Genomic DNA, 21,390 nt, shown 5'->3' with positions numbered 1-21,390 from the left:
TTTTCGCACCCACTCGGAAAGTAGATCCAACGAAGTCATATGCATTTTAGGAACGGAGGTTGAGATCTTCTTTTCACTTGCGGACGGTAATTATCATGGCAACTAGGAATGAGATTCAATATCTCGTCCTCAAGACGATAAAAATCCGGTTCCGTTACAAAAACGAGGACAAGTTATTTGTAAAGGACTCCGATTTTTATCTCCCAAAGCGCCTACAACTCGACATTCTTCCAAATTATTTGTGGAATGTTTTCAGACGATGTACCAACGGCAAAATGAAGATCCGATAGAACTCCGACTAGGTCGATCGTGCAATTATTATTTCTTCCAATAAAACTTACACTCCGAACTCCATTTTTAGAATTTCCATCTATTTTAGCTCATTCCCCCGGTCATTAGTATCACAACATGGTATCGATCGTGCAATTATTATTTCTTCCAATAAAACTTACACTCCGAACTCCATTTTTAGAATTTCCATCTATTTTAGCTCATTCCCCCGGTCATTAGTATCATAACATGGTACTTTTTTTTCGAAAACCAAGTCCAATATTTCAAAATTAAAGTATCGATCTTCGGCAGGCATTGTAGAAAATCTGACTGTATTCCAAAATAATGACGTCTCAAGTTCCAGGGTTCACTAGTTTTCCGAGTCTATTAGTTTAATAATATCACAGCCACACAAAAAAAAATATTGGTCCTGACCTAGGGGTTTCACTATGTTTTTGTTCGCTATGTTTTTGGCGTCGCTGAATCCGAATCCGATGTCCATTTAATCCCATCAGGTCAGGGTTTTGACTTAACCCCAAAAAAATAATTGAAATAATCGATTGAAACTCGCTTCTTGTAAGTATTCGGGGTCAAGAATTATGAATCCGGTGTCGGGTTTTCGAAATTCAAAAAGGCAGTTCCAATATGGAGGAAGATTTTTTTAAAAATCATCGGATGCGCTTGAAACTCTTTACTCGGGGGTTTTCGGGGTCGCTGATTACGGATTTGACGTTACTTGCAAAATTAAAAAAAAAAATTATATAGGATCCCCAGGTCAGAAAAAAAAATATTTTTGTGTCGATGTGTATTCATTACTTTCGAATCTCTTCTTGAACTTGATTAATCGAAGATAAAGCCTATCCGAACATTTACCGAATCTAACCTTAACGTCAAAGAAAACAAAAGTAAAGAAGTGGTCCCGAAGGCTGGAAGGAATTTAATATAATTCGTCCAAGATTCTGACTAGATAAGTAGCCCTCAACTGATTCAGTATTCAGAGAAAACATGATTAGAAAGCAATTAGGCCATAGATCTATTCATTTTGAATTATATATCTAAAAATACCCGGGGTGTGAGAAAGCAGCATAACTGACTAAAAATGATTGTGAAGCAGCCTCTTCTTATAAGTTAGATTCGAACCAGTCAGAGAATGTATTCGGAGACCACACATAGTTATAGAAAATCCCCAAAGAACTCCAGCATGTCTCTCAATTTCCCACTGGCCCCCCCAAATAATCTATTAAATTATTTTTTCTTCTTATCCAACGTATTTATATTTCATTTCGTTGAACGTCCGGACATACAAACCAACGGACACTGGTCAATGGCGAAACGCAAGCGTCGCCAATACGACAGTCGGAGCAAGGCAACCTGAGAAAGCGCGTCGAATGTGAGGAAAACATGGAAAAAATACTACAAAAGAAAAGAAAGCGAAGTAAAGGGAAAAAATCGAAAATGAAATGAAAAAAAGAAGTACGCTAAGGTAGAGAATATTTCAAGTTAACCACCTTGAGCGTCAACCGGAGCTACTACAACGGCGCGCAAGTGGGTGTGACTGTGTTTGTGTGTGCGTCCAGTGGTCAGCGTACGTAGCGAAATGCAACACTGGCGGGAGGCAGATAGAAATATGAACGTTGGAACGACTGACCACGTCGGCAGAAGATTACATACATACATATGTAAAGAGAGAGAGTGGAGAGTGGGGGATAATATTTAATATATTTGAGCTTGTACTGGTGTGTGTGGCCATCGTTATGGGGATGTTTATTTGAACTTTTATAACAATGTTGCTACGTTTACGTGGCGCATTATAGAAGGTGCGCCTTCCACACGCACACAAATACATACATATAAATATATAATTGACTGTGTTTGTGTATGTGTGTATGTTTGTGTGAATACTTTATGAATGGGTGTGCGTTGGGTGGGTCAAATGTACGTGGCTGAAATATGATGTCATACTTTTATTAGTTGCTTTACTCCACCCACAATGGTAAGTCTATATATAAGGTACATACATATATGTATAGCAGTATACAGTATACAGATGTATGTATGTAAGTACATACAAATCTAATATTTATGTACTTTATATATATATATGTAATATATGATTTAGCTGTTGTTTATAGCTACAAATGGCATTCTAGGTTATGCGAGCGACTAGGAAGGGAGTTTATGAACCACCCATTGGTTCACCCACTTGCTCAGATAACACCTAACATAGAATTTTGTATGATTCTTGTTTCTCCTTTTCCATTTTCCATTTTCCACAATTTTTTCACTTAAACTCAAGTTCCCTTTTTTCTGACCAGCGGCCACACTCAGTGACCGCACAGCACTTGTGTGTGAATTGTAGCATGTGCAACAGTGCGTATAATTTTATTGTATTTGCACATAAAGTATTATAGTACTACGAGTATTATATATTGCACTTAGGTTTGAGTACATAAATCCCCACACTACTTCACTTATATATATGTATTGTATGTGTGTCGGTGTGTAGTTAACTATGCTTTTATGGCATTACTGGCTGACCTCTACACCAAATGCTCATACATTTGTCCAAGCTTAGGTGGAGGATGAGGAAAAATATATTATATATAATGAATATGAAATAAAAGCGAGTGAAATGACTACTATCGTAACACGTTTTGAGAAGTCAGTAAGTTTTTAATATCTTGCTGAGTAACTTCAAATGCAACTCTGCAACTATCAACTTAATTATCATCTTACAAGACATGAATGGGTTCAGCCAACCTAGCGTTTTCTGAAATCTTATCATTCTTATAGTACTCCTAAAGACTCCCTAAAAACAATACTCGAGCACCAGAATAAAAAACAAGTAAGGAAGGGCTAAGTTCGGATGTAACCGAACATTTTATACTCTTGCAATTTATTTATTTAACTTTATTTATATTATATAATACACAATTTAAACCACATATTCGTCATATATATTGTATAAAGTCCATTGAAAGTTGGAAACCATAATATTAGGTTAGAAACACCGAGGTCCTCGTGTTCGATATATGGGGCCTTAAAAACCTATGGTCCGATTTCGGCGATTTTTAGAATGGGGCTGCCACACTATTAAAATAGTATTTATGCAAAGTTCTGCACCGATATCTTCACTAGTGCCTACTTTATATATTGTAAAGTAAACGATACAGATCGTCTTCAAAGTTCTGGTATATAGGAAGTAGGCGTGGTTGTGAAGCTATTTGGCCTATTTTCACAACATATCATTGGGATGTAAGGAAACTATTACAAACCAAGTTTCATTGAAATCGGTCGAGTAGTTCCTGAGATATGGTTTTTGACCCATAAGTGGGCGACGCCACGCCCATTTTCCATTTTGTAAAAAAATCTGAGTGCAGCTTCCATCTGCCATTTCTTATGTGAAATTTAGTGTTTCTGACGTTTTTCGTTAATGAGTTAACCCACTTTTAGTAATTTTCAACCTAACTTTTGTATGGGAGGTGGGCGTGGTTATAATCCGATTTCTTTAATTTTTGGACTGTATTAGGAAGTGGCTAAAAAAAAACGACTGCAGAAAGTTTGGTTTATACAGCTTTATGGGTTTGCGAGACATGTACAAAAAACTTAGTAGGGGGCGGGGCCACGCCCACTTCCCCAAAAAAATTACATCCAAATATGCCCCTTCATAGTAGGATCCTTCATACCAAATTTTATTTCCATAGCTTTATTTATGGCTTAGTTATGGCACTTAATGTGTTTTCGGTTTTCGCCGAAAGCAACTTTCCTATGGTGCCAGGAAATAAGTGTGCCAAGTTTCATCAAGATATCTTAATTTTTACTCAAGTTACAGCTTGCACAGACGGACGGACAGACATTCGGATTTGAACTCCACTCTTCACCCTGATCACTTTGGTATATATAACCCAATATCTAACTCGTTTAGTTTTAGGTGTTACAAACAACCGTTATGTGAACAAAACTATAATACTCTCTTTAGCAACATTTGTTGCGAGAGTATAAAAATATACGTGTTCAATCGGATGTAGTGTCGAAGCATTTGGTTCAGTTAGTTGGTCCAAAAAATATAACCTGACTTATAACAGTCCGAAAAATCAATGTAAATTGGCAAGACCTGTATAGATCAATTTTTTCTTTTATTTCTAACAGCAGGAGTTAGTTCCTAGAACTACCGACGCCCGTAGAGCACGTCCTGGAAAAGATAATTTCAGCAAGCCCAGTTGCTGCCATTTTTATCGAATTGTCAATCTAACCTTAATTTTAAATACTCAAATACTTGTTTAATATGTTCCGAAAGATAAAAACTCGATTCCTTTTTCCTTCCTCCAAGAATAACTTGTCAAAATTAGGTCTCAAAGTTTGGACTCTCCTAACCCCTTAAAAATATACAGCGTCATAAGTTTTAAGTGTCATCTAAATCATGAGTCAGTTAATAGATATAATAAGTACTCCAAAAGATATATACTGCCCTAGATGGCCGAGCCATTTGAGCAGTCCTCTGAAAATCATTATAATTTTACGAGTATGGTATAGTATTCTCTGGAGGGCATCGCATAGAATTGCGATTATCCGAACCAAACTAGTGTATGCCCTCAAGTAAGTTTACTTAAGATATTGCGAAGGAACTTCATAGAACCTGTATTCGATTCTAGATGCCACTGAACAACAAGAGTTTTTTTTTCGAAAAGGGCGCCCTCTACAGGTAATAACGACCTTAGGGACGTTTCTACCGAAAAAGGCCTTACAAAATCCATCAGACATTTGGTTGTGGTTTGAATAGTTTTAAATTTCTCGGTGAATAATCAAGGAATATATAAGGAGCATCAAGGAACAAGTCAATAAAAGTATTGTTATGGCCAAACAAATAATATATTCACAGAGGTTATAGATATTGTAGACCTCTCAACTGATGAGACGCAACACAATTTTGGAAATATTTAGACACGGAAATCTTAATTGATGATTCTAAAGTCAAAGTAAGCTGAGAACTTTGATTATATGCAGTATTAGATAGTTTAGTATATATACATAGATTCTTATAGAGAGATAGTTAGGCTTTAAAAGTGTTTCCAAAATATACGAAATTGCTTTATAGTACAAAGAGGTATGCGAAATGTATAATATCTTGAAACATACTGTTGAATGAAAATAGGAAGAGACAAGAAAAATAACAACTACAGAATATAAAGAACCAAATTAGAATTAGTTTAAATGGTTCTTCTATGAAGTAATATTAAAAATGGTAACAGACAGAATCTGCAATAAAAAATAAAAGAACATAGAAATTTAATAACATTTTAAAAATAAATTTAACTTAAAACCCAATGAAGTATACACAGACATCAATATCAACCTTCGACACCCTCTTTAAATTTCATTAGACTTAATCAACCACACTATATCACTTACACTATCAATCACAACCCGCTCACACTCCCACTTAACTCAAAAGAAAGCAACAACGTAACAATACAAGAACGCGACGTGAAAGCATTTGAAGGGAAAGAGAGCGCTCAAGCACCCGCCGGTGTATTAATGCAAGCGTCGCGGCATAAATGTCATCTGCTTTCATATTAAATTGAATTTTCCACTTAAGGTTGCCACAATTGATTTCAGGTTGCAATTGAATTGGATTTGAAGATGTTATTTACACCGACCACCAAAGCCAAAGAGCCAAAGCGACGACGAAACGCCGCAGCGAGAAAGCGCGAAAGCAGCCGAGCATATGGTCACAATGGCGGAAACAGCAGTTACCAGCAGCAGTAGCAGCTTTCGCCGAAAAAAAGGATATTTGAAATAGGAAAGCAACGAGACGGCGAGAAAGTGCAAATAAATAAGAAGTGCCGTGGAAAAAAATTTGAAAAAAGTGCTGCTTAAAAGTAACAAAAGTGCTACAGTCGGGCCGTGTGAAGTGCTGTGGGAGTTGGTGATAGTGGTGAGGTCGAGCGTGATTTTTATACCCAGCGGTTGAAGGCATGAAGGTGTTTAGGCCTTTTAAGGTGAGTACACTTTTGAGATGAACTATGGAACCTGGGGAAAATACCTCTCCTAATTTAAATAGAATGTAACTCTAAGTAATCCTCGACTGAGAAACTTGGTTCTGACTGAGCTTTTGGTATTTCAATGCAAATCCGGATATTACCGACAATTCTATGGTTCTATAAGTTTAATCCGTCCGTATACGAATGAATGAGTTACACTTTTTCATGTCCCAGTTAATGGAGATCTAACTTAAAGATTCAGATTTCAGAATCTCATCCGGGATTTTGATGCATGGCCCTATCGGGGGCAACCACAAACTGAGCGTTTTAGGCCGCGACTGTCATAGGAAGGTGGGTTGCAAGGCTATTCCCCAGAGGGAAACACTCGTAGGATTCCCCTAGATTGAGTCAAAGTCATCTGAAGCTACTACAAATCTGCGGAGGTCTACGACTGCCATAGATTTATAAAAAATGTTGAAAATCTTGGATTGCGAAGGAAAAAATTTCTGATGCAACCAGGAATTTCTAATTAGGCAATTAGGCCCCAAAAGTGGTCATAATATCCATTGTTAAGATTTTGGCCTTTAAGGTCTATCCTTTCAGTACCGTTCAATCCATAAAATCAGATCGCTAAGTGAAATAAATATGGTTAATAATCCGTAGCCATGATAGTCGGGTCAACGTAACCGGAACCGATCTGGTCAGGGACTGCCATCTCAGCAGGATTCCACAAAAAAGTTTGGGAAGTGATATCCTCAAAATGAGTATTCCGAAGGACGGATCCAAGTAACCGGAACGGATCTAGTTTTTTATCCGATCAGGGACTGTCAACTCAGCAAGATTCTACAAACATGTTTGGGAAGTGATATCGGATATTGAAACATTCTCAAATTGAGGATTCCGAAGGACGGATCCACGTAACCGGAACCGATTCAGTTTTTTATCTGGTCAGGGACTGCCAATTCAGCAAGATTCTACAAAAATTTTTGGAAAGTGATATCGGACATTAAAACATCCTCAAAATGACAATTCTGAACGACGGTTCCACGTAACCGGAACGGATCCAGTTTTTTATCTGGTCATGGACTGCCAACTCAGCAAGATTCTACAAAAAAAGTTTGGGAAGTGATATCGGATATTGAAACAACCTCAAAATGAGGATTCCGAAGGACGGATCCACGTAACCGGGACGGATCCAGTTTTTTATACGATCAGGGACTGTCAACTCCGAAAGACTTTATAAAAAAAACTTTGGCAAAAGTTATCGGATATTGAATCGACCTCCAAATTAGTATTCCGATAGAAGATCTCTATAAAAAAATTAAGCGAATAAGAACAGATAACACCACGCGGATTTGCTTCATATTTTTTTATTCAGAGAAGATTTTGGAACTTAAAATGTCATCTATTCCCCAAACAGTTATGAAAATATCTCATATTTTTTTTTTCATTAAATGTGCGCTGGGTATAATAAACTGAGTACTTTCCATTCAATTTTGACTCAATTCAATTTTCTAACGATTCAATTTGACTGGCGAAGCATCATACTTTATGCAAAATTATCGCCAAATACTTTATTGAAATTCAATAGGCAAAAAATATAACAAAAAAAAAAAAACGAAAATAGGGGAACAACAACAAGAATGCAAATGAAAATTTTGCTAAAGAAAAATGCAACGAATTGGAAAACGCGCTGGGATATGATATGGCATTGATACCCAAGAACCATAAATATACAAACAAATAAGGCATATACATAAGTATATGCACATGACTTGAAAAAATAATGCTTATTGAAAAGCAAAAAAAATTTATATTATAGAAAAGCGTGCGCATATGCTTAGTTAACGTTAAAGCGCGCCGAGGTGGTTATCGCCGCTAAGGAAGTTAGTAGAGGTGGTGATGTTGGTGGCGATGGTGCCGCGAGTAAGCAAGGGTCTTAAGTGTGAGTTTAGAGCTATTTTGAGCCATAAGCATAATGCATGAATATGTAAATTGGCAAACAAATCACTTTGCGCGCCGCGAAATACCCTTAGGGGAAACATCCTGCTTGCCTATACGTTATCCTTTAGTGATTTTTTTCAAATAATCAAATGTACACACCCGCATAAGGTTTACACTCACAGCATATGAGAGACATACTCAGCGTCATATGAGGGAGAACAAAAAAAACTGCCGTTAGGCGCTTGAAAATTACAACGGTAAACTAAAACAGCAAGTTTTTCGAGCTTGCTTGGAGGAAGGGGAGCGCACACAAGGCAAGTAACAACAAATCACTGACAGCTTTTTAGGCAAATTCCCTAAAGTTTTCACATATGAAAGAGAAATTGTGAAAAAATGTGACAGAAAATAGCGCAAAAGCTGACAAGCAAAGTGGCTCAAGTCATAAAAAAGTATCAAATTTCGAACGACCAAAAAAAAAAGATTTTAACATTTAGTTACACTTTATTTTATTGCAAACGCTTGTTAGTGTTGCTATTAAAAAAAAAATTAAAAAAAAATGAAAAAATTGAAAAAAAATAAAAAAAAAATTAAATAAAAAAATAAAAAAAATTGCGCTGTCATTGATTTAATTTTATTGTCATGCTCACTTTACTCAACGCACTTATTCACTTAAGCGCAATGATGACAGCGTTCGACACCCGCTCGCTCGCATATATTATGCGCATATCCTTATGTGAGTCCTTATAAGTAACTTTCGCATGGAGTTAAGCGCCGTTAGAGTGTAGCACATATCTATGAAAACTTTAACTGCCTGAAGCGCTAAGCAGCTGACTCAGTGTTGCTTTTGCGCCCCGCGGCATAAATAGAAAGTCGCTTGTATCCACTTTAAGTATGACTAAACGCTGGCGGCTATGACTTGCATGACTTTTCAATTTATTCCTTTATCATTTGCATAAGATTAAGTTTCTTTTTGTTGCATTGATTAATTTAAATACGTGTATAAAAGTAGAGAACGACATTGGAAGGGTAATACGAGAGGACTTGAGTTGAGGTAGCACTATAAAAGGGTATAAAATCCATGGAAGTTTAGAAGTTATAAGGAAAATCATAAGAAAATTAATGTACAAAAACTAGATTCTCATTAAATGGATAGTTGGTTGATCCAGGACACGTAGTGAATCCTAAAATTATAGGAAATTGAATATAAACCGGCTATTTTATATGGAATCTCAAGCATAGCGATGTATTTCTGAAATGAAAATTCATTTCTGAAGAAATTCCCGTTAATCAGCTCTGCTCTTTCGGTTAATAATTTACAACAATTAAAACTTCACGCCATCTAGTGAAAGCTTGAAGAAAAGTAAAAAGAAGGCCGGTACGACGGGAAATTAGATTACCGATTCTGAAGGTAAAAAAAAGTGAACTCCGGAGAAAAGAGAGCTTGGAGCTTAGAGAAAGTAGAAGGCTGTAGAAGAAACAAAGTATACTCAATACTGGACTCTTGTATTACTTGCATTGTTTAAAAATAATGACAGAAAATATGAATAAAGATGAAAGTCTCAGGTGTAACATTTGCAGAAAATATAGTTCCTAAGGCTAGACGCATAAAATCCATCCAAATAATGTGACTTAAAGGCTGAATTCCTTGAGATTTTACATATAACCATGATTAGTCATGGCTTTAATATGAAGTATATATGGACAGCAGTGACACCTGAGCATCGACTCTTTGACTGTCCGGCGATTGCGAGAAAAGGAGTCAGGGTCTCTCTATCTCCAAAGGGAAAGTTTGGCGTCCATCAGCCCTGTAGAGCAATAAAGTTTTCTAAAATCGCCTGGAGTGGAAGGTATTCTGGGATTACACGAGAGAGAGCACAATAGACATTAGGTCCCATTATGTTCCTCAACTCTTCATCTAATCTAATATATGGCCTCTGACAAATCCTATTTCTATTTTCTGGCTCTTAAGTGCCTTGGAGACGATCAAATAATTGCGTCAAACACTTTAAGTGTGTTGGTGTCGTCGGCTCTCGTCGGCTACACGTACGCTTCACCTACTTGTTGTCGGCTCTGTTTGATGAAAATCAAAAATTTTTGATATTTCTATTTGACGGACGATAATTTGATCGTCTCCACTCATGTTTGACAAGCATGAGCTCATTTGCAGGGAAGATTTCAAGCTGAGAGGACATAGAAAAGTGAAGTAGAGCGAAGCGGAAAAAATAAAATAAAATAAAATAAAATAAATAAATTAAATTAAATTAAATAAAAAAATAAATAAAATAAAATAAAATAAAATGAAATGAAATAAAATAAAATACATAATAAAATAAATTAAAATAATAAAATAAAATAAACTAAAATCAAATATAATAAAATAAACTAAATAGTATAAAATAATACAAAAATGGAGAAATTTTTTTTCATAAGAATTACAGCACATGCCAATAATAGATCATCATCATCCGACGATGACATGATGACCGTTCGTTACGAACTCAAAACTAAACTGATGTTTGACGTGTTAATTTGAACGTTTGCGGGCAACACACGATTGAACATCACTAACACATATGCACTGTTTGACGCAATTATTTGATCGTCTCCAGGGCACTTTAGAGAAGAAAGTAAACATTTGATGTTAGAAGGATTTAGATTTTAAATTAATGAGATGATGCATACCGCTCGAGAAAGAGGTGAAATGAACACCATCGAATATTGAATGTGTGTCGACGTCTATAGTTTTTTCGATTTGCCATTCACTGTGCCAAGAAGCGAATTAGTAAAAAGTCTTCTGAAAATATTGAGGACCTAGAACGTAACCCAAAAATGAAATGAAACCTTGATATTAGCCGGCGTTGGGTGGGTGGAGATGAAATCTCGATCGTTGATGAATTGATTAACCGCATCGAAATCATCATCTTCAGCTGGAGTGACTCCATTTTACGATCTCTTATTCTGCGACCTAATACCAAAGAACTTAAAGCAGGTTTATTACTTTCAAAACTACTTGTCTCCCAAATATATATACCTACTCGAACTGCAAGTTAATCAAGCCAAAATTATTCCCTTAATAAAATCTTCTAAAGACAGAACCATTATCCGAATCTGTTATACCGAACTAAGAAGTCCAAAAAGACTCAATTCAACACTCACTAGATTCCAACTTATACTATTCCAAAATAAAAAACGAACTACAATCTCGAGTTCATTGCAACAACAGCAATTCTACACAAATCATTTTTGGACTTTTGCTCGATTCTCGATTCAAATCGAAAGAAATGGCGAAAATGTTCATAAAACGTTGGCAAACGTTAAATGCATTGAAGCGAATAAATCCGCTGAAAGCAAGTGAATTGCAACGACCATATGTACACAAGCGTTTCGAACCAAAAAAGAGTTGGAGCAGCGGAGTTCGAGGGGACGACAATGGACAATGTAAGCCCATAGAGCAATATAAATGCGTATTGATGCGAAAGCCAACGAAATAGTCACACACACACTCGCATCCGAGTGAACAAAACAACGAGAGCCAAAGCGGTTTCGACTATTTGTGCAAATCAGCTTTTCCAGGTTAGCAAAATCAAATTTGTACCGAATTAAAATGCCTGAATGTGCATACAAAAAGCCGACAAGCACACATACACATAGACACAAGCCCACTGGAGAACAGCAGAACGCCATAAAATGGACTCTCGGTGGAGTCATTGCAAGGCAGCGACCGACCGACCAAAAAAAAAAAAACAGTTAGGGATGTATGAGTGCGTATGGTGCAGCAGAAAATAAGAAATAAAAGCCAAAGCCTATAGAGAGAGGACAGGCTACGCACCCATTTCGTTCAGCCGTCCAACTCAGTGGCAACGCATCCAATCAGTCAATCAAACAAACAATCGTTTCGCCATTGAAGTAAAAACACAGAGCCAAATGCCTAAGCACCTCGGCCACATAGCCTCCCACCGGCACTCACTCTCCCTTCCTTCCCTCTCTCCTCTTTGTCGCTCGCTTACGCACAGTCGACACAGCGAAAATCTGAAAATCTGACAGCCGGGCAGTTGAACAAAAAGACCTGAAAGCTCTGTTCTGACAATTCAACAAACCTCCAGCAGCAACAGTCGACGCACTGAATTGATGCATTGAGGCACTCAGTCCAACACACAACACACACACACTGGATGTAGCGAGTTCGTACTGTCCGGCCGTAATCGTCGTAATCGGCAGACTTCACTAGGCTGGCAGACGGTTGCTTCAAAAATACCACAATCTATTCGAATTCGCAATCAAAATCAAAATCCCAAATTCCATTTGAATTGAGCATACAGCCTGCCTGCCTTGTCTGGTAGTGTGTTGAAATGCAGCTATGGAGCGATTCCACACATCATCTTCATGCGTATGCGGAAGGGATACCGTGTTTTGAGATGGGTTAAATCTGACGGTTATTATTTTTGGGTTTTGGAGAGATGTTAGTCAGAAAGTTGAAGTCATGTTTTTAAGACACCTTTTAGAAAATAAAATCTATAGCCTAGAACCCCGCGACAGTAGCTTCAATTTAATTATGTTCGCTGGGATCGCAAGGGTAAGAGTGCTATCTTCAGACTGTCTCCAAAGTTCATCGTTTTCTTATATCTAGAACAAGATTTATTATACTAAGGTAGTATTATGATCAAAGGTTCTCTGTGGAGCTCGGATGTTGATTATCCTTTCTTTAGCATACTTTCATCTCAGAATGTAAGCTTCTTGGTGACCTTAAGTATCTCTTTCAACGCTTTCTTCAATAATAAAGAAATTTCAAAAACCGAAAGCATGGACTGAATTTTTGTTCTGTAAAAAGACGATAGGAATCTCAGTGTACTCTGCCCAATACACAAAAAGGGAGACCCCACAATTTGCGCCAATTACCGTGGGATAAGCCTCCTCAACATCGCGTATAAGGTTCTGTCGAGCGTATTGTGTGAAAGACTAAAGCCCACCGTCAACAAACTGATTGGACCTTATCAGTGTGGCTTTAGATCTGGAAAATCAACAACAGACCAGATATTCACCAAATTTTGGAGAAGAGCCGTGAAAATAGGATCGACACACAGCATCTCTTTGTCGACATTAAAGCTGCTTTCGACAGCACGAAAAGGAGCTGCCTTTATGCCGCGATGTCTGAATTTGGTATCCCCGCAAAACTAATACGGCTGTGTAAGCTGACGTTGAGCAACACCAAAAGTTCCGTCAGGATCGGGAAGGACCTCTCCGAGCCGTTCAATACCAGACGAGGTTTCAGACAAGGTGACTCACTCTCGTGTGATTTCTTTAACCTGATGCTGGAGAAAATAATACGAGCTGCAGAACTAAATAGAGAAGGTATAATCTTCTATAAGAAGTTGTAGATAATTTCGTCTACCTGGGAACCAGCATTAACAATGTCAGCCTGGAAATCCAACGCAGAATCACACTTGCCAACAGGTGCTACTATGGACTAAGTAGGCAATTGAAAAGTAAAGTCCTCGACGAACAAAAAACAGAAGAAGAAACAGATTTAAAATTTCATGAATCTCAATACTTATCGGACAAACAAAGTTTGGAGGATACAAAGATTATGGTCCAATTAACTTTGGTTAGGATTGTAAACGCAGTTATGACGATTATTCGTTAGATGTCGCCGAGCACAGTGATAAGGAATATAATAACCGTGAGGTTCGACTTTACCGGAACTCCAGGCCAGTTTTCTCAATATAGTTTTTTGTCGATCTAGCCATGTTTGAATCGTGAAGTTCAGTAACTGCTATTCTTAAGAGAGAGCGAACCACACTATAGGGAATTATATATCCAGAGCTACCTCTAGGTCTTTGAAAAAGTAAAGGCAGTTCCTGTCTTTTTGTAATTGTAAGAGAAATTGGGGGTTGTTATCGACCTTATCTAATGAGAAGTCAATAGAAGAGGAGCCTTGATAAGATCGGACCTTATGGAAAGCACGACATAGGGGTGGGTCTAGGTCAAGTCCGAATAAACTTTAATCAGATACAATCTTTGGAGCACAATGAGCCTAATGATGGTATGTGGGACTGGTCAAGCATTCTTTTGAATAGATCTTCCTCGCATTAGATCTTCGAATTAAAATGATTTGAGATTAGAAGATTTTACGATTTGATTGACTTGAAAGTGGGGAAAGAGCGAGTTAATTTTCTGGTGGACGAAAGAAAGCAAGGAATGGATTTGAGCACATATGAGAGGATACTAGCCTTGCTCTAGAAGAAACTTAGTAAATCGAACTAAAGAATGAAAAGATCTTACAAAGTTTATGAAACCAAAGAACCTACAAAACACTGTGCGATTGAGCCATTCGCCTGCTGAATTTTCATAGACGAGAAGGAGTAATTTTCATTTCACCCTACCTCGAAGATAGCTCAATTCGATAGCTTGCAATGAGTTGTGGCCCATTCGGGCACCAATGTTGTTGTTGCTGCTTGTGTGTTGGCATTTTGTTAGTGCAGAGTCAGCGCCACAATAGCTCACCGTTACTGCCAACGGATTACTACTGGTCGAATGCCTACACTATGTGTTCCGTGTATATTTAGTGGTGGGCTTAAAAATACACTGCGGACGGACGCAAGGCTGAGAGAACAACACAAGTTGTGCACAATTTCGCAATCAAACGCAACAAAATGCAAAAATACATACAAACATGCCACATATACATATGAGTAGATATGTATGTGTGTGTATGCAAATGCATGAAATTGCGTCTCAGTTAAGCTTCGCGCGCAATTTCTGCGTACAAAAAGACTAGCTAACAAAGCGACCATCCCCGCACAGTCAAACGGCTTTACCGTTATACCATATATACTAGTATATAGGTGTGTGCATTTAGTTCGCGAAATTGCATAACGTATATGAATAACGTTGGCGTGTCCTTGATGCACTGGGGCGTATACGCGACCAAAAACGCGTCAATCGTTTACATACAAAGAAACATTGTTGTTGTTAGTTGTTGTTGGTGTGTATTTTTTTCGCGCTTGGTATTTTACAAAATTCGGGTATTTTAGTGATTGCGCGCGAAATTGCATAAATATTGACTCGCCTTGAACTGACCACAAGCACACACCCGACTCACACACACGCACCTACTCATATTGGACCTCAAAACGCCCATTCGACCAATCAATTGGAATTGCACTTTGCTTTTGCTTTTGCGCGCAAACAAATTGTTGTAAAGGTTTTAGTTTTTGTTCTTTATGCGTCAGTTTCAATTTACCGTTGTAACACCGCGGTTTTTGTTAGTCAAATGCGTACAGGCCCGTCATAAAAATGTATGCAACAAACAGACATACACAGGTAGGTGTGTGTATAGATAGTAGGAGTGTGTGTGTTAGTTGCTCTCTCCGCAACCACTTAGATTTATCAACTTAATTTCTAGAGGACATTGCAAAAACATGCCCACACATGCTGATGTTAGCAAAATTTAGCTTTGTGCATAGTTAGTCAGTCGTATAAACACTTATTGACCTTAGCTTTTGTGCAATTGGCGATAGTTTGTGCGCTCCATCACTCAGGCGATCGCTGGATCGCTTAATACGCGCAATTCAAGGTGTAATTCGCGTTTCTTATCGATTAGTGGGCGCAAACGCCAAATTTTGTTGATATATGGCGATTTACGTTAGGAGTTATAACAAATATAGATTTGAAGTGGTAAAATATAGACCCATATACTCATATTTAGAGCAAAAAATTTGAAAAATAACACCAAAAAATCATCAAAAGTATCAAATTTATTATATGAACAAGTAATGAAAGCATTTATTAACAGACTTTCCTTTCAAATATCTAACAGTCAACTGTTCTTAAGAAAGATTGTTGGGATTAATGATTAAAATGAAAAAAAAAAAAAATTGGGAAAAAAACAGTATACGTGCACAGCATAATATATTGTACCAAACATATATTTGATACTGTAAAGATATTAAAACTGCTCTCAGACACTAATCTGTTCCCAGACTTTATGAAACCATTTCTAAACCAAAATATCATATCAAAATATCAAAAATTATTTAAACTGAAATTTTGATTCGAAACGTAAAGTGTTCCCAACCCGATTTTTATACTCTCGCAACATGTTGCACAGAGTATAATAGTTTTGTTCACATAATGGTTGTTTGTGTCACCAAGAAATAAAAGAGTTAGATATGGGGTTATATATATATATAAATGATCAGGATGACGAGTGGAGTTGAAATCCAGATGTCTGTCCGACTGTCCGTCCGTCCGTACAAGCGATAACTTGAGTAAAAATTGAGATAAATTAAAGAAACTTGGAAAACATGTTCCTTGGGACCATGAGAGAGTTGCTTTCGAAAATGGGCAAAATCGGTTCACTGCCACGCCACACAAAATGGTGAAAACCAAAAACACATAAAGTGTCATAACTAAACCATAAAGTTATAACAGTAAAATTTGGAATAAAGTATCGCACTAGAAAGGGGCATATTTGGATGTAATTTTTTTGGGGAGGTGGGCTATATAAACCAAACTTTCTGCAGTCGTTTTTTTAAGCCACTTCTTAATACAATCCAAAAATGAAAGAAATCGGGTAATAACCACGCTATCCTACCATACAAAGGTTAGGTTGAAAATTATTAAAAGCGGTTTAACTCACTTAATGAAAATGAGCGTTGCCTCGCCCACTTATGGGTCAAAAACCATATCTCAGGAACTACTCGACCGATTTCAATGAAACTTGGTTTGTAATAGTTTCCTTATATCCCAATGATATGTTGTGAAAATAGGCCAAATCGCTTCACAACCACGCCTACTTCCTATTCACCAGAACTTTGAAGACGATCTGAATCGTTAACTTTACAATATATAAAGTAAGCACTAGTGAAGATATCGGTGCAGAACTTTACACAAATACTATGTTAATAGTGTGGCAGCACCATACTAAAAATTGCCGAAATCAGACCTTAGGTTTTTAAGACCCATATATCGAACATGAGGACCTCGGTGCTTCTAACCTAATATAATGTTTTCCAACTTTCAATGGACTTTATACAATATATATGACGAATATGTGGGTCAAATTGTGTTTTATATAATATTAATTAAGTCAAATAAATAAATTGCGAGAGTATAAAATGTTCGGTTACACCCGAACTTAGCCCTTCCTTACTTGTTTGTAATATAATTAACATGAATAACGAATGAATAATGAATAATTAATATACATAACTAAATTTAAAGAAACTAAATTCAAAAATTTCCATTCTCGTAAGAGCCCAATAAGTTTAATTTACGTATCTGTTTTTAATGTTTATAAACAAAATCTATGTACTCGAAGTTGTCTCAAGTGTATTGGTGTTGCCGATATCCATTCCTATAACAGTCAGTTTTCTGTTAATGCAACAGATCTGAGTTTCCATCTGTCGAGTACTGAAACTCAGCCGCTCTATCCAAATAATTGGAGAATTGTTCATGCCGTTACAAAAGCAATAATAAATTTCAAAAAAAGATCGGTAAGATTTAGTATATTGACCGAAATTTCACAAATTCACTTTGTATGCACAATGTAGCAGGTTATATTTCTGCTTATCCGAGGTCTAGTCCGATCGACCTACATATGTATAGTATCGACCAACTGAAGTCTTCAAAGTCGTGGATATAAAGAGTTTTTCAATAAGAGCGCTACAAAAGTTTATTTAAATGAAACAAAAACGGTTTAGGTTATCAATGAAATTCTGTTGCAAGGCCAACACGAGCACGCTTACAGAAATCCAGACACTGAGTCCAATTTTCGACGGTTTTCAAGCATGTCAGCCGATACTGCTGCAATTTCACGTTCGATATACGTAGGAAGTTCATCAATCGTCACTGGTTTATTGGCATAGACCATAGACATGACGTAACCCCATGGGAAATAATCTAACGGCGTCAAATCGCATGACCGAGGCGGCCAATTGACTGGGCCATTTCGTGAGATAACACGTGCACCAAACTTGGTTTTCAATAAATCGGTTATGAGATTCGCTGTGTGGCTAGTGGCGCCGTCTTGATGGAATCACATATTGTCCAAGTCCATATCATCCAATTCGGGCCAAAAATATTTGGTTATCATTGAGCGGTAACGATTTTCGCCACAACGACTTCACAGAGATGCCCAACGCTTGAGAACGACGTGTGAGAGACTGATTTGAGTCTTCCTCAATTAATGCGCTACTGTGCCTGTGGATTCAAACTTTTGCACTAGGCGTTCAATTGTTGTTCTGACCGGATGATTATGACAACCATAAATTGGACGTAGCACTCTTAAAATTGAGGCCACTTTCTTCCGAATTTCGGTAGAAAATTTAAAGAATTTCGACTCGTTGTTGGATCGTATATCTTTCCATGATGGAATGGAAAACCTTACTGAAGAGAAATGAAAGCGGGGGAAAAAATATGGCGTCGTTTGCTGTCCCTATCGGTCTACTTTTGTAGCGCCCCTTTTGAAAACCCCTTTAATAACTGCGAAGGTTTTAAATACTGAAAGCTTTTTAAATGAAGACTTTGGTTAAAAAAATAATGGATAGGGAGTTGCTAGCCCTCAGGACATTTTCAATAATTTTTCATATAACTTTTTAAGAAAATCTGAATGTAAAATTTAAAGAATCCCTGAAATATCCAGTACATATCGTCCCCTCAATATAACAATAGCGTATAATTTTTTTTGGGTTTTGAGAAAATCGAGTTTAAATTTTTTGTCAAATCAGAAAACATGAACAAAAAACATGAACATGAAATTATACACCATTTTTTCCAATGACATTTTGACCCACTTTGTGGAATTAGAATTTGACGAAATTTTTACCAGACATAGAATCAATGATGGAGATTCTAAATATGCAATAAATGTATGTATGAGCACATACGCTATTGTTATATTGAGGGGACGATATGTATGTTTCCAGGATATTTACATGGCATATTAAAGCTAAGGATTAAAATCTCACAAACTCATCACATATAGCGTATATAGATTTTTATACATATATATGTATATATAAACCCAGAGATAATTACCAAATATAAATGAATACACTTAAATATAGTTATGTACTCGTATATGTAGCAATATGCGAAAAAATATATCCAAAACACTCGTGTAATTCACACACACACATTATACACCCCCACTGCATCCACCAACAAAATCCCTGTCATTTTGGCGCTACTTAAGCGCATTGTCCTTTTTATAAATACGAAAATTATCTACTCGTCCATTCATTTGTCGATTTTGTCAGCTTCACAACAACTACAACAATACACATACAACACAGAAGGCATGTGGTACAAACCTGTGACTACAGCAATGTGGCATTATTGTTGTTGTTATTTGCTGCTGCTGTTGCTGCTGCTGCTACAGCTTACACTTTGCTCATTTATTTGATTTTCAGCTATTGTTCTGACAGTTAGCCCAACTTGCTTGCTTGCTTGCTACGATTTCGGCTAATTTATCGGGATAATTGCCAAATGACCAAATGGGGAGTTTTATTACACCAGCTGCAGCACAAAAATGATGACCAAAGCACAAATGCGCCAAAGTAGTTGAAATAAAACTTCGTACCAACGGCGATGTGCCGCAAATATTAGAAATATGGGATTGTGTGTTTGCATGTGTATGTGTGAGGGTGAGGTTAAATGAATGGATAGTTGATTGTGCGGATGAATGAGTTGTGGGTGGGTGGCTGTTGGCTTGATTGTATGTAGCTATGTGAATGCTGCTGCTGCTGCTCAGCTTATTTGCGCTTCAGCTCATGTGGCTAATTTTTCCTTTTTAATTGTAATTCATAAATTACATTATGTACATACATATATTTGCTGTTGTTGTTGTTCTGCATGGATGGTGTATGTATGCAGTTATTTTACACATGTATGTACTTATTGAACTGTATGAAATGTGGTGTGGGTGAGGGTGATTTCTTGATTGTGACTCATATGAATTTGGCATTTGTGGTCAGTAGTTGTAGCGATGGACATAGATGAGATGCTCGTATATATTATATATTATATTGCAGCTTCTTCTTATATACTTTGTATATATATGTATATATTATTTATTAATATGTAGCTTAAAAGACTGTCTTAAGTATATATACGCGTATATTATAGGTTAAAATATATTCCAAATTTTTTCAGCTTCCTGCTCAACCTTCCGCAGTCACTGCAGTCGCATCACTCGGCGTTGCCGCTGGTACCACTGTTTCCACCGTTGTTTCTGTTGTCGTTGTCACTGTCACTGGCGTTTGCTCTTGCTTTAGCAATACTTCGGGTATTTTGTGTGGCAACAAACTTTTCAGTGGCTCCAATATCTTTTGTTGTTGCAAGTAAGTAATCTTCTCCTGCTCCAAAGTCAACAAATTGATACCCAAATGATTGGTTAGCGTCTGCTGTGGAAATATGGCGTGTATGCAACGCTGTATGTAAGGTATCAAATCGTAAGCCAAGCAAGAACACAATTTAACGAATGTCTCACGCTCGGCGCTAGTGAACGCCTGCTGCTCCTGACGATAGAAACTCAACACTTTGGTGGCGACAAATTCCAGCGATGACTGTAGCGCGCGTGTTACGTCATTTGCCAAGGCGATGGGCGCACAGAGACGCAATTCATTCAGCGCATTCAAGTAGCCATTGCAGAGTGAGGCTAGCGGATGGAAATCCAACAAAGTTTCTGGTGGCGCATACGATTCTTGCTCCGATGCGGTTGTGTTTGTTGCACTATTGGCGTCAGTATCCGCTTTATGCCCACGCGTATGCACCGTTACTTTATTGATGAGCGTATAACGTTCGAGTTCTTGCGCGAAATTTTGATTCACTGTTGAAATTGCATTATCGAAATTTCTGCGTATTACGCGCAAGAAGATCGGCACCATTAGACCACGAAAATCGGCGCCGACGCGGCTGAAGGAGAGACCAAAATACATGCACTGACCGAGTACGGTGTCGAATGAGCTGATGCCACGCTCCAAATCCGATTCCAAAGTGTGCAGAAAATCGTCGATCTTTAAAGAAAACATGTTTGTTGAGGTTCTTGATGGATACGGAAGTTGATAAGACAAATTTTTTTAACAATTTGAGTACCAACACCCTCAATTCAAACGTAGAATTATTTGAATAGTGAAATTTTAAATAATTTTGAAATGTTTTAAAGCACTTTTATAAGTTTCGAAAACCAATAAGG

General features: G+C 37.4%; 1 protein-coding gene across 1 annotated transcript in view; it reads right to left on the bottom strand.

Moving 5' to 3' along the window:
* Positions 1-21,390, bottom strand: part of LOC105216605 (disks large homolog 5) — a 264,508-nt gene that overhangs the window by 174,307 nt on the left and 68,811 nt on the right. Inside the window, exon 7 of the transcript XR_008470603.1 lies at positions 19,508-21,211. The gene's annotated coding sequence lies outside the window, so the exon portion shown is untranslated. The remainder of the gene's footprint in view (positions 1-19,507; positions 21,212-21,390) is intronic.

This window comes from Zeugodacus cucurbitae, chromosome 3 (assembly GCF_028554725.1).
Source record: "Zeugodacus cucurbitae isolate PBARC_wt_2022May chromosome 3, idZeuCucr1.2, whole genome shotgun sequence".
In the NCBI taxonomy this organism is placed as follows: domain Eukaryota; kingdom Metazoa; phylum Arthropoda; class Insecta; order Diptera; family Tephritidae; genus Zeugodacus; species Zeugodacus cucurbitae.
This window is presented reverse-complemented; position numbering and strand designations above follow the sequence as displayed.